This window comes from Cupressus sempervirens, chromosome 8 (assembly GCF_028749045.1).
Source record: "Cupressus sempervirens isolate cs-2001-9-10 chromosome 8, ASM2874904v1, whole genome shotgun sequence".
NCBI classification, from domain to species: Eukaryota; Viridiplantae; Streptophyta; class Pinopsida; order Cupressales; family Cupressaceae; genus Cupressus; species Cupressus sempervirens.
Window position 1 is genome coordinate 474,451,453 of NC_143125.1, and position 12,198 is coordinate 474,463,650.

The 12,198-nt window shown below is 39.9% G+C and overlaps 1 protein-coding gene across 1 annotated transcript in view; it reads left to right on the forward strand.

Annotated features, from left to right (window-relative positions):
• The first annotated feature begins 366 nt into the window (after nucleotides 1–366).
• The window catches only part of LOC149543294 (histone deacetylase 15-like), a 54,011-nt gene continuing 42,179 nt past the window's right edge, over nucleotides 367–12,198 (forward strand). The window contains exon 1 of the mRNA XM_089798131.1: nucleotides 367–691. The gene's annotated coding sequence lies outside the window, so the exon portion shown is untranslated. The remainder of the gene's footprint in view (nucleotides 692–12,198) is intronic.

Consider the following 12,198-nt stretch of genomic DNA (forward strand, 5'->3'; position numbering starts at 1 on the left):
AACATAATTATCTAATTTGTATTGTCATATGTTTCTCCTTGTACACCCCTCATTTACAAAATATTCACAGTTTATATGATACATGAATCAAATTTTAACTTCATCTTTAATTTACAACTATACATCACTATTTCTTTGTTATTTGTTCCCATTTTATAAGTACAATTACCTTAGTTCCTCCAACTTTATTGTATGTTTTTTCTTCTCTACTCCACATTTACAAAATAATCCCAAATTTAAACACAACCACTAATACATATTTGGCTTATAATAATACCAACATAATGACAAGATAATTTCACCTTCATGAACGCGATCATTCCTACAGTACTAAATATAAAAACCATTCCTTTTCGAGAATGGAGTGCCAAAAAATCATAAAAAACTCCACCCGTAAATTCACCTCCAGCGACAGAGCACTTAAAACTGCAATTCAATAATAAGCTTTTAATATATCCACATTCTTTCAATTTTTAGCATATAAACCCCGGGATTCTGTCCGTTTCGGGAGTCCAATAAATGTAAATTGAACTTATGGCGTGCTAGGGCTTTCAGCGACACTGGGAAAGAAGAGAGCGGGAATGGTATTTAGGGAGATGCAGTTGTTGCTTAGCTCTCTAAACAGCAATATGTAGTTTCAGGCTAATCGAGTGTAGCTCAATTCGGGCTCTTCGTGAGAATCTGTTGCTTGGTAAGCCTTTCCCCACTCTGACCTTGTTATCCTTTATGATTTGGGCAGCAATCTATACTCTTACATGTATGCATAGTTCAATTGAAGCGTTCCAAAATTTTCACCATTTTCATATGTATTTGACTGCGTGGGTATGAATAACATTTCAAAACACGTTATTTTACCTTGTAAAACTTTAATTGAAAATAAAAAGACTGGATTGTCTCAGAAAATTTAAGAGCCTTTTACAGTTTCATAGTCGTATATATTTTCTGTTTTTCTAGCAACTGGAAGAGTTGTTGCAGTGTGATAACAGAAGGGAGAAAGATATAGTTGCTGCAGTTTAATACCGAGTGGACATGGATATTGCCATAAAATTTCGCCCATTATAAATTTATTAACGGTAATTAAGAATATCGACTCTTTGAAATGTTGTAAGCGTGTTATTCAGCTGTAGTATCTGGTCTCTTAGGAAAAATAGGAGCGGGAGTCTCTTCCACTGTACTCTAAAGAATTTTGTGCCTCGCGATTTCAACAAATCGTTACCTTGTGTAAGCTGTGCTTACAAAACTTACCTTCTAAGGGAGATATGCTTATCAGGGCCAAATCAATTTCGAAATTCTTGCCTTTTAAAAAATTATCTTTTTTTACTCAAAATGCAAATCATGTTATGTTTCAGACATGAAGATTATTCTTGTATTTGGCTCAAATTATTCAGAAGTGCCTCTTCGAATGAACTTAATTAGGAGCAATGCAAAAAAAATATTTTATAATTTTACCCTACCTTTAATTTATGTCGAGGTATAAGGAGTTTTTATTCCGTTAAATTTGTGAGGGCTTGCACCCAAACTTCGGTCAGCTTACAAAAGTAAGCAAACTTCCTATCGTACAATGTTGTAAAAAATTCACCAAACGTCAAAGTATAAAAGTTTGTCTATGTGGAAAGTTGGATGAGCTTCCAATCTTACTTCGTATATAGATTTCAATCATTTATCCAACGGAAGTACTTGTCTTATGACACACTTAATTTTTTTGACTAAAACCTAAGCTGTTTCAGACTTGAGTTTCAAAGGAGGAATTGAACTTGCAGCTTGTGGGTTTGATTTTGAGTGACTCACAATCAACCCGAAGGTCCAATTTTGAACTTGACTTCAGAATTTTTCTCGAAACGGTGGGCCATCCTTACATCAGACTTTTTCCTAGATTTTGAGTCACAGCATTTTAACTGGCCTATAATAAATTGTTAGTAGGTAATATCAACTCCCACAGGTGACCCAAAGAACAAATCTTAGTGTCCAACCTAAAAACTAGATCACACCAAGACTTTCTTATGACTCCAAATGATGCTCAACAAAACTCAATTAAAAAAAATCAAGTCTAAGGTTGTCAAATGAGCATAAAACATAATATCACTGACTTCATGTTTTCCAAAGCATCCATATGAAAGTAAATAAACAAGCATTGTAGAACAACGTACACATCACTTGCCTATCCAATTCCATCACATAGACATAATTCTATTTCCGATTTGTTGTTCTCCTTAATGGCTTGTCGCAATTTTCATGTTAAGTTTTAGGGTTTCAATTTCCAGATTGCCCAAATCTAGGGTTTATCATCTATTCTGTTGATCTATGTTTAATAATCAAAACCAGAAACCCAAAGTTTTCAAAACCTTTTATAGCTGGCTTTTTGTTTAGTTTCCCATATTTCCCACAAGTTCAGTTGCAGATGTTTTTGGATTGTCACTTCTGCAGACTAGCTTATTTTCTGAAGTTCAATTGAAGATGAATTACTATGGTAATCCTGATTTATTTAACTCTATTAAGATGAATAACTAGACCTTTTTAAGTATAAACTGTTAGAAATGAACCAGGAATAGCTAGCAAAGAAAACTAAACGAAAGATTATCCTGGGAAAAACCCTCTTGGTGGAGGGAAACAACCCCGCCCCACAAAATGTACATATTTTATTAATTTCAAACAAAATTAGAGAGCTTGAACTTCAGGACTTTCTGAATCCTATGCAGAGAGATGGATTGATTTCTCAATATAGAGAGATTGATTGATTTCTCAATACAATCGATGCATTACAAATATTACAAATACTCAATCAAATATTCTCAAATAAGACGAGTATGGTCTACAGAAGTACAATAAACAGATATTAAATGTTTACTCTGTAAGAAGAATTATCAGAAATCAAGTTCGATCAGAGCCTATAGCAATTCCAAACTGAAGATGTTTCTTTGTGTATTTCAGAACTAAGAAATGGACACATGATAGTTAATCATATGCAGAGAATCAAAATGATAAATTTCATGTCTGTATTGAGCAGAAATAACATCTAACTGAATCACATATTTCTGCACGCCAATGAGATACGACCCAATCAATCTAGACTCCATTGAAGACACTCCAGATTAGTTGGTTTTTGGTTTTACAACTGCTTTTCCATGCAATACAGTTCTTGGCAAGAAAACGATGCCATAAGTTTTTCCACGTCACACATCAGCCATATGTGTTTCCACGTCACGCATCATGGAAGATGTAGATAAACCGCAGTCCCGTCAGTTAATAATAAGAATGGTTGTATGAAGTAGAAAACACGTCCGATGGCATTTATAAATCATTGTTTGAAATATACTACCCACGATGAAGAATAAGACCCACGCATGAACCCAGAAATTTGCTCCAGATAATGAGCATTCTGCTTACATCTGTAGACACACAATTTGATCTAAAGACAATATTTCTCCGCCAAACAAATGTTACTGGTAAAGTTCACATACTTATAATTAAATACTCTTTTAGAGAAAATGAAATATGTACACACGAATGCATTGATTTGTAGCAATGTATTTCATATGAAGCTATTAAATTCAACACTCCCTCTTAACAAATATGAAATCAACTGAGTAGTCATGGTTATTCTCTACATGACAATCCAAGCAGATTTTACACATGATTTGATAGGATAATTCATTCACCATTAGTAATCATGGAATCACTCAACATGATAATCTTGTAAGAATCATAGTTAAGCCTTAAATCACGGATTCTCTCAATGTGAACTGTCATGGAATCTCTTAATATGACATCCAATTTTCATCACAGAATCTCTCACGTGATGTCATCATGGACTTGCTCAACACGATGTTCACTTCGCAGAGTGAAAGAGTTATCATAGCCGAGTCTTGCAATTTTATTAACATAAACACACAAATAGGACTGAGTTCCATTTAAGACTCAAGATTGATCATAACTAGCTTATCTCTAAAGTGAGAAAACTTCACCTTTGATAAAGGCTTGGTGAGAATATCAACAGTTTGTTCATCGATGCTTATGTATTTCAGCTCCACAACCTTTTGTAGTACCATGTCCCTTAAATAATGATACTTACTTCTATATGTTTGGACTTGTTATGGAAGACACAATTTTTAGAAATCTTTATGCGTACCTTGTTCCCCTGCTGCCCCCCCGCCTTTCACTATGGATCTCCGCTCCCTTATCGACCATGCTTCCACTCTTTATGATATCCTTGGCCAACCTCCTCTCCTCCTCATCCCACCTCCCAGTTGCCACCTCTTTACCCCGTCCGTCATTTGTGAGGCCATCAGATTCTTGAGTTCCAATAAGGCTATTGACGATGAGGGTTTTTAGGCTGAGCTCCTTAAGCTCGATGCCCCAATCTTGGTTTCCTTTATTCTTGCGCTCTTTAATAGAGCTGTTTGTGCCAGTTTCCTTGTTTCTTGGTAGAGACACATCACTTATCTGATCCTCAAGACCGGCTCGGCATCGGACCTTGGTAACTATAGAACTATCATGATTGGGCACACCTTTGCCAAGCTCTATGCTACAACTTTGAACATTATTCTTTCCATGGAGCTTGATAGGAGAGATTGTAGAGCCAGGGGCCAAGCTGGTTTTCGTGCTAACTATCAGGCTATGGATCACATTTTGACTTTGTGGGCCATCATTGAGGAGGCTTGCCACTGCTTTGCAAAAGTCTATTGTTGCTTCGTGGACTTTTGTAAAGCCTTTGATACTATCCTATAGGTGGCCCTTTTCTAGGGACTGTGAGATATCGAGATATCGAGATTCTATTGACAACCATTATGAGGTTATTCAAGAGTGTTACTGGTAGATTTAGGGTGCCGGATGGTTTCTCAGTCCCGATTCAGAGTACTATTGGGGTGAAACAAGGTTCCCCTCTTTCCCCCGTCCTATTTGGTGTCTACATTGATGAGTTGGAGACCTTTCTTAGAGTCCATTCACTCCTTACAGATGGTTGCTACCTGCAATTGGTTCTGATTTCCATTCTCTTGTTTGCCGATGACGTGATCCTTTTGGCCTTCTCTCCAGAGAGCCTTCAGAGGCTTCTCAATGGTTGGCCTCCTCTTGTGACTTGCACCAGCCCTTTGTGAATCTGGGTAAGACTTAGGTCATGATCTTCAATTGTTTGAAGAGCTCTCATCTCCGCTTTTACTTCTAGGGTCACGAGATCGAGATCGCCATGTTCTATGTGTATCTTGGGCTTAAGTTCTCTGGACCTCGCTTCAGTTTGAACTCGCTCTCTAGTCGAGAGTTAGTAAGGGTATGGGCTCGCTTGCCATGCTCGAGATGCAGTGCTTTAAATACCACTTCTGGGACACTCAGTCCAAGCTGTCCCTCCTGGATTCTTTGGTTAGACTGACGGTTCTCTATGGCTTGGTGGTTTGGGGGCCTTCCCTTCTTGATTCAGACTATGCCTCCATCGAGCGCGTCCAGACCTTGTTACTCCGGTGTATTATTAGATGCCATCGACTCACTCCCCATAGTATTATTCTGGCTGAGTTTGGGTCAAACCCTTTAGGTTGGCTGCCATTTTCAATTTGTTCTGATCACTGTCTCTGTGGTTTTGCGGCCCTTGCGAACAACCAACATAGATACTCGTATTTGGCCTATTGCTCTTCGGTTAGTGTGGCGGTCTTTGACCCAACCTCTTGGGCTCGTTGCTGGTTTGCACAGGCTTCTTCATTGCTGAGCTTGATTGGGATCAATATTGACCACCTCCCCCCTTCCAATTCTCACTGGATGCTCTTGCTCACCTCCTCCCCTCATGATAGGAGTTGAACGGGCACATTAGACTTGACATTTACATATAGTATATCAGTATGACATGGTGTAACCTCGTCGGTGGGCTGCGTCTGAAGATAGCCTTCTATGTTGAGCACTTCCTTGTCATCTAGGATGGTATTATTGTGCCCCCTACCTACTTGTCTTGGCATTGGTGTCATGCCTTACATATCTCTCTGGTCTCCTTCAGGGTTGGCTCCCACCGGCTTTGTATTCAGATAGATCACCTCATTGATAGAGAGGATAGTATGTGTCACTTGTGTTCTTTGGGCATGACCGAGACGGAGATCCATTTCATCTTTTACTGTCCCATCTATTACGAGATTCATGGGAGATTCTATTACTTATTTAGAGAGTGCAGTTCCCTTGAGGCCTTATTCAACTTTATGGGCCAGATATGCCTTGCTCTGTACCTTAGAGAGACTATGTAGTTCCATGACCATATGTTACAGATTCGTTTTGCCTAGAGGGTGGCTTTGACTCAGCTCATTACAACTTTCTTCTCCCCTTTGTCTCAACGCGTGCGGCCTCCTAGTGACACCACCACCAGTCACTCCAGAGTTGTTAGGCCTTGCAATGGCTATACTTGTCAGTGACACCCTCTCAGTACTTCTCAGCGGTGTGCTAGGGCCCTTTCTCGTCCTAGCCTTTACCCTTCAGTGCTTGGCTTCTTTTCACCGAGGAAGGACCCTTAGTCCTTGCCTCATTTGTTTGCTCCTTGCTTCTTGTATCTCTTTTATTTCTGGCTTTACTTGTTTGCTCTCTTTCCCAAACACCATTTGGTGTCTTGTAGTGGGTGGCCTTTTGTCTTTTAAGTTTCTTAGTCCTATAGAACCTTGTAGTCTCTCGTTGGACATTAATAAATTTCTCTTATCTTATCTTATCTTATGCAGCTCTAATTATCACAAAAATTATTGTGGGTTCAAAAGATATTCCAAATAATCCACTAAGAAGTTTTCAAAGCCATACAGCCTCTTGGGCTGCTGTATAAGCTGCCACATATTCAGCTTTAGTTGTGCTTTCAGCAACACATATTTTCTTTCTGGTACACTAAGAAATCATAGCAGATCCAAGACTGAAACATAAACCTGAGGTACTCTTTTTGTCCACAATGCATCTAGCCCAATCAGAATCGATGAACCCATGAAGTTGAAAATCAGTAGAACAAGACCTGACATATCTTAGAATATGTTTGGCTGCAATGAGATGAAATTTCCTTGGCTCATTCATAAACTGACTCAAAGTGTTAACAACATAGCACATGTTAGGCCTTGTGTTGACAAGGTACATGAGAGAATCAATCAACTGCCTATAAGGTGTACAATCAATCAATTCTGAATTATCAACAACTTCTTGAAGTTTTTTCAGGTTGGCCTCCATAGGAGTCACATTTGGTTTACAGTCAAGCATACCAAACTTCTTGAGAATGTCTAGTGCATACTTACCTTGGTCAAGCATATCAAACTTCTTCATCAATATCACCATTAAGGAAGGCTGTTTATACATCCATTCAATGTAACTTCCATCTTTTAACCACAACTATTGCAATGATGGTTCTAATAGAAGTGTATTTAGCCACCGGAGCGAAAGTTTTATCATAATCTATACCTTCCTTTTGACTGAAACCTCTTGCCACAAACCTAGCTTTGAGTTTCTCCACACTCCCACAAGCAACATGTTTTATCTTGTATAACTACTTAGAAGAGATGACTGATTTACCTTTTGGATGAGGAACGGTTTCCCAAACATCATTTTTCATGATCGATTCATATTCCTCCAACATAGCATTTTTCCAAACCTATTGTTCTTTTGCTGCTTCAAAACAAGAAGGTTTAGAGTTGATAATATTGCACATCAATGCAACATAACCGTCAAATCTTTGAGGCATTTTAGTTTACCGAAAAGTTCCATGAGGAGCTGAATAACTTTCAGCATCTTGCATAATGTTCTTTGCCCACAATGGACTTTTCTTAACATTCAGGGGTAACCTTCACGCAGCATAGAGGTTTCGGGCCTATGGAAGGGTAAGGAGGATGTCCTCAAGCGGGATGTATGAGGACAATGCCCTCGTTCGAGCCGAAGAAGGGTAAGGCCGAGGGGGCCTAAATTACCCTTAAGTGGGTAAGCTGGTGGAGGGATATTTTACCCTTAAGTGGGCAAGCTGGTGGAGGGGTCACATGATGCCTCCAGTGCCCTCGCCTCAACAAGTTGAGGGTTGTGAAAGAGGATGGAGGTCTACCCTTTAGAGATAGAGGATGCTAGCAGTGGTCTTTGTTGATAGCAGCCTCTTTACTATGCCCCAGGAGCCTTAGAATAGTAGGCTATTGCCTAAAAACGGGCCATAGAACCATAGCCCATAAAATTTGAGGGGTCCTCTACACACATTCACGCACGCACGCAGGCACGCACCACTACCATGGCATTTGCCGCATTGTAAAATGTACTGATGCTCCTTGTAGTATTAATTCACCAACAAGGGCTACCGGGAGGGCAAGAGAAGATGCAGTTTCAAACTCACCATGGAAAGCGGATCATCTTTGATGGGCAAGGCAACTCAGGCAAGCGATAGCGAGGAGCAAAAGGGCCTCAACCCGGTCCAACAGCAAGCAAAATCACACCCCCGGACCCAAAGGCCTATAGAAGAGCAGGGCTCTATTAGAACAGGGGGCCCTACCTCTATATTGGACTACATGAAAGGTGACTAGCATAAGGGCCCTGCTATTCTAATGCAAGGGGCTGTGGCACATTCATGGTCTTGATGCTTTGGGGAGATTGCTATGGATGGAGATAGAGATATTGTCGACTTGCCCAACAACCAACCTTAAAATAATAGGCAGCTTGAGGTTGGCCTTAAGGCGTTCTGGCATTGCGACCTGCCTAGATTGATACAAAATCAAGCAATAGTGTGCTGCTATGATATGGGTGGGTAGATTTACCCTTCGGATATTGTAACTCCGGATATCCTGCCCAAAAATAGTTGGTTGAATGCAAAGTCTTCAATCTCTTTGGTTACAAAGACATAGGCGGTTGATGCAGTTACCATAATTTAAAATTAAAGCCCCAATAAGGATAAAGGGCTCGCTGGGTTGGACCAAAACATCAAAATGGTTTTGGATTGTTCGAATTGTATAGCTTGGGTCCGGCTTGATGTAGCGGTTAGTTAGTGGTGAGGCTTTATTGACCCGATGGTTCACGCAGTTCGTGCGAGCCTTCTGGGTTGTTGCACATCGAGTAGTAGCATTTCTAGTTGTCACACGATGCTACTTACGATTTGACGGAGGTAGCAAGGGCACTCCACCGATAGTTCCGATGCATGCAGGGGAGATAGAATCCTATTGATCGAGACCCTATAGTGACTGGATCGGCGAATAAGGTGTGGGGAGGAAGTGTGACACGATAATAGCAAACTTTATACACGTAGGAGGTTAGTTTTGTAAAGCAAGCAAAGAAGGTTCCGAGCAAAGCGACTGATGGATCTGGTATTGGAACTAAGACTAGCTTAGATGCTGGCACTTTCTCTGCTACTCATGTGGGTGGTTTCGATCTGTATTTGGATTTGGGTATGGATTTGTAAGGGAAAGATTTGAATAATCTGTTTAGGGGGGAATTGATAGGGGGCCGTTGCTCCTACGGGGCCCACCCGACCTTGCTAGTGGTAAGGATGTTCAGTTAGGCCTATTGCTTTTTACTTTATAGTGGTTGAATTCCGACAACTATAGGGGATCTACTGGGAGGCTCTAAGGAGTAGCTCCAGTCAAGTTTAGATTGATGCTCAAAAAACAAGCGGCCCCTACCCCTATAATAATCTATTTTAGGGGCCCCTATCCCTACTATTATAAGGTAAGGTAAGGGAATTGCCTGCCTATAGACCTAGGGTGTCTAGGCCATCTAGACTATCTACGTAACATGTACATGCACCTATAGCCTCGGGAATGATTAATGTCACGTTAGAGTGGGCTTAACAGTTGATCGCCCGACTGCCAGAAGCGGGGCGTCCCCTAAAAGCGGAAGGCTTATTTTTCGTCTTTCGTAGGCACTCATGCATTCCTATTACCTAGCTACTACTGAGCCACACATGCATACCTAGCTTTGAACACTTGGACCTGCACTTGATTAAACCTGATTTCTAGGAGAGGAAGGACACATAGTAGAAGAATCCTCTCTCTTAGAGAGACTAGGAGAAGATGGAGCTTTTGGAAATATAAGAGGAGTAACTGAGAGGGGAGGGGTGAATCAGTTACTATAAAAATTATTTCTCAGATCCCTTAGATGTCTGTAAAATAAACTTAACTTTGTTGATGCTCAGTAAACAAAGAAAAGTTGAAACTCGGCAAGCATTGAGAATACTCAGTAATTAATTAACATGCAGATCTTAAGATGTTATCTGTGATTATCATTACTTTAACTTAGTTGCAAACATAGAAAAGAAATAACATGAACACATTTGACACCAAGATTTAACGTGGAAACCCAATTTGGGAAAAACTACCAATTGCAACTAGTTACTGTTTTCACTCTTCTAAAGTGAACCCTGTTAGGAGCCAACATTGTTAAAGGTTACAAAACACACTGTTAGGTGTGACCCTATTAGAAGTGGCCTTATCAGAGGTCTTTAGACAATTCAATAGAACTGCCACCTTGTTAGAGGATTTACAAATGATTGTTGAACCAACTTTGTTAAGTGATTTAGATCATTGCTACAATGGTTAGAGAGTAACAAAGAAATGACTTGATTTTGATGCAACTAAATTGCTGATTACAGATCTCTATTTTGGCTTGTACTTGATCCTTCCTGATCGAATGTATCTTTTCAGCTCCACAAAAACATTCTTCTTATCTTCTGATTTGCTTCTTCTTAGCATTTATCAGATCTTCAATGATTGTACATCGCACATTCTATCCACAACTTGACCTTATACTTATAGCATTCACATTGTCAAGTCGGCTAGAATATAACTTAGAGTAACTAATATTCATTTCTTGAGTTGGCTAGAACCAACAAATAGATCAATTGAACTTGATATGCCAAAATAAGAAAATCCTGTGATAGCTGACCTTGCTCGGTAGACACTAACTCAAAAGCAATTTTCCTGTGTTAACCAAGTGAAGCTTGGTCAACACTGCATACTAGCAAAGTTCCTTTCGTAAGTAACCGAGTGAGCTCGGTTAACACTCATCATTCGCAGACTTTCCTTTGGCGCCCAAGTGAACTCAGTAGGCACTACCTTCTAAACTAGGCGAACTTTGGATTGCTCGGTAGCCATAGAAAACTATCTTCAATGCCCGAATGAGCTCGGCATATACTGACTGATAATGATATGACATTTGTGTAACATCAAAGACAATACACAATTAATCAATTGTATCCAACAAGAGTAGCAAGGGGAAGATCTTGAGAGATTGCTGGAACTTCCAAGTCAATATCTAGAGGGGAATTAGTAGATCTTCTACTTTCAATATTTTCCTCAAAGGAAACATCTCTACTAAGCTCAATCATCTTTAGACCCGGGATATAAATCCTATAAAGTTTTAATGACACACCATATCCAACAAAAATTCCCTTCTTACTTGAAAGTTCTAATTTTTATCTTTTATCTCTAGGAACATGAATATAAACTGAATAACCAAAGACTTTAAGATGACTTACATCAGGTTTGGAACTAGAAAAGGCTTCTTCCGTGGTCATGTTATCTAGAATTTTGTGAGGACATCTGTGCTGAACATACACTGCTGTTCTGCAAGCCTCTGCCCAAAGGAAAATCTGCAAACCTTGATCATTTAGCATGGCTTTTGCAGCCTCAACTATAGCCCTGTTTTTCTTTTCAGCAACACCATTTTGCTAAGGATGTAATGCCTCGCCCGGAGATCCATGGAACAAGGATGAAATACAAGCCAAGATAATTTTTTATTTTTTTTCAAAAACAAGTATGAGTGCACATGACAACATCATACACGGATCACATAGATCGCAACGGAAGACTTAACCACCATCTCGACAACCAACGAATCTCCAAATGCCACTATTCGAACTGACACACACAACAGGTTCGAAAAACCAAAATGACAACAAAACTAAGAATCTAAGATCTATTAGAGCATGGAAAATTAAGTAAACCCAAAGGGTACTAGAATCACCAAAAATCAATCCTTGAAACCTAGTGGAGATGCAACCTATTTTTCGTGCAAGGACCAATGGCAGACAGATTTTCATGCCAAGATGTGTAGCATGCCACGTGAAGAAATACCTTCCGTACGAGGATGTGCACCATACGGCGCAAGAAAGTGTTTGGCTGAACAACCAAGACACCCGAAACTGGTGTTGGGTTTCTCGCGAGAAAGTGCCACAAGCTATGTGAAGAAACCAAACACACCATGTGAGAACTTGCATTCTCGCATGCCAGAAGCTGTGTGAAG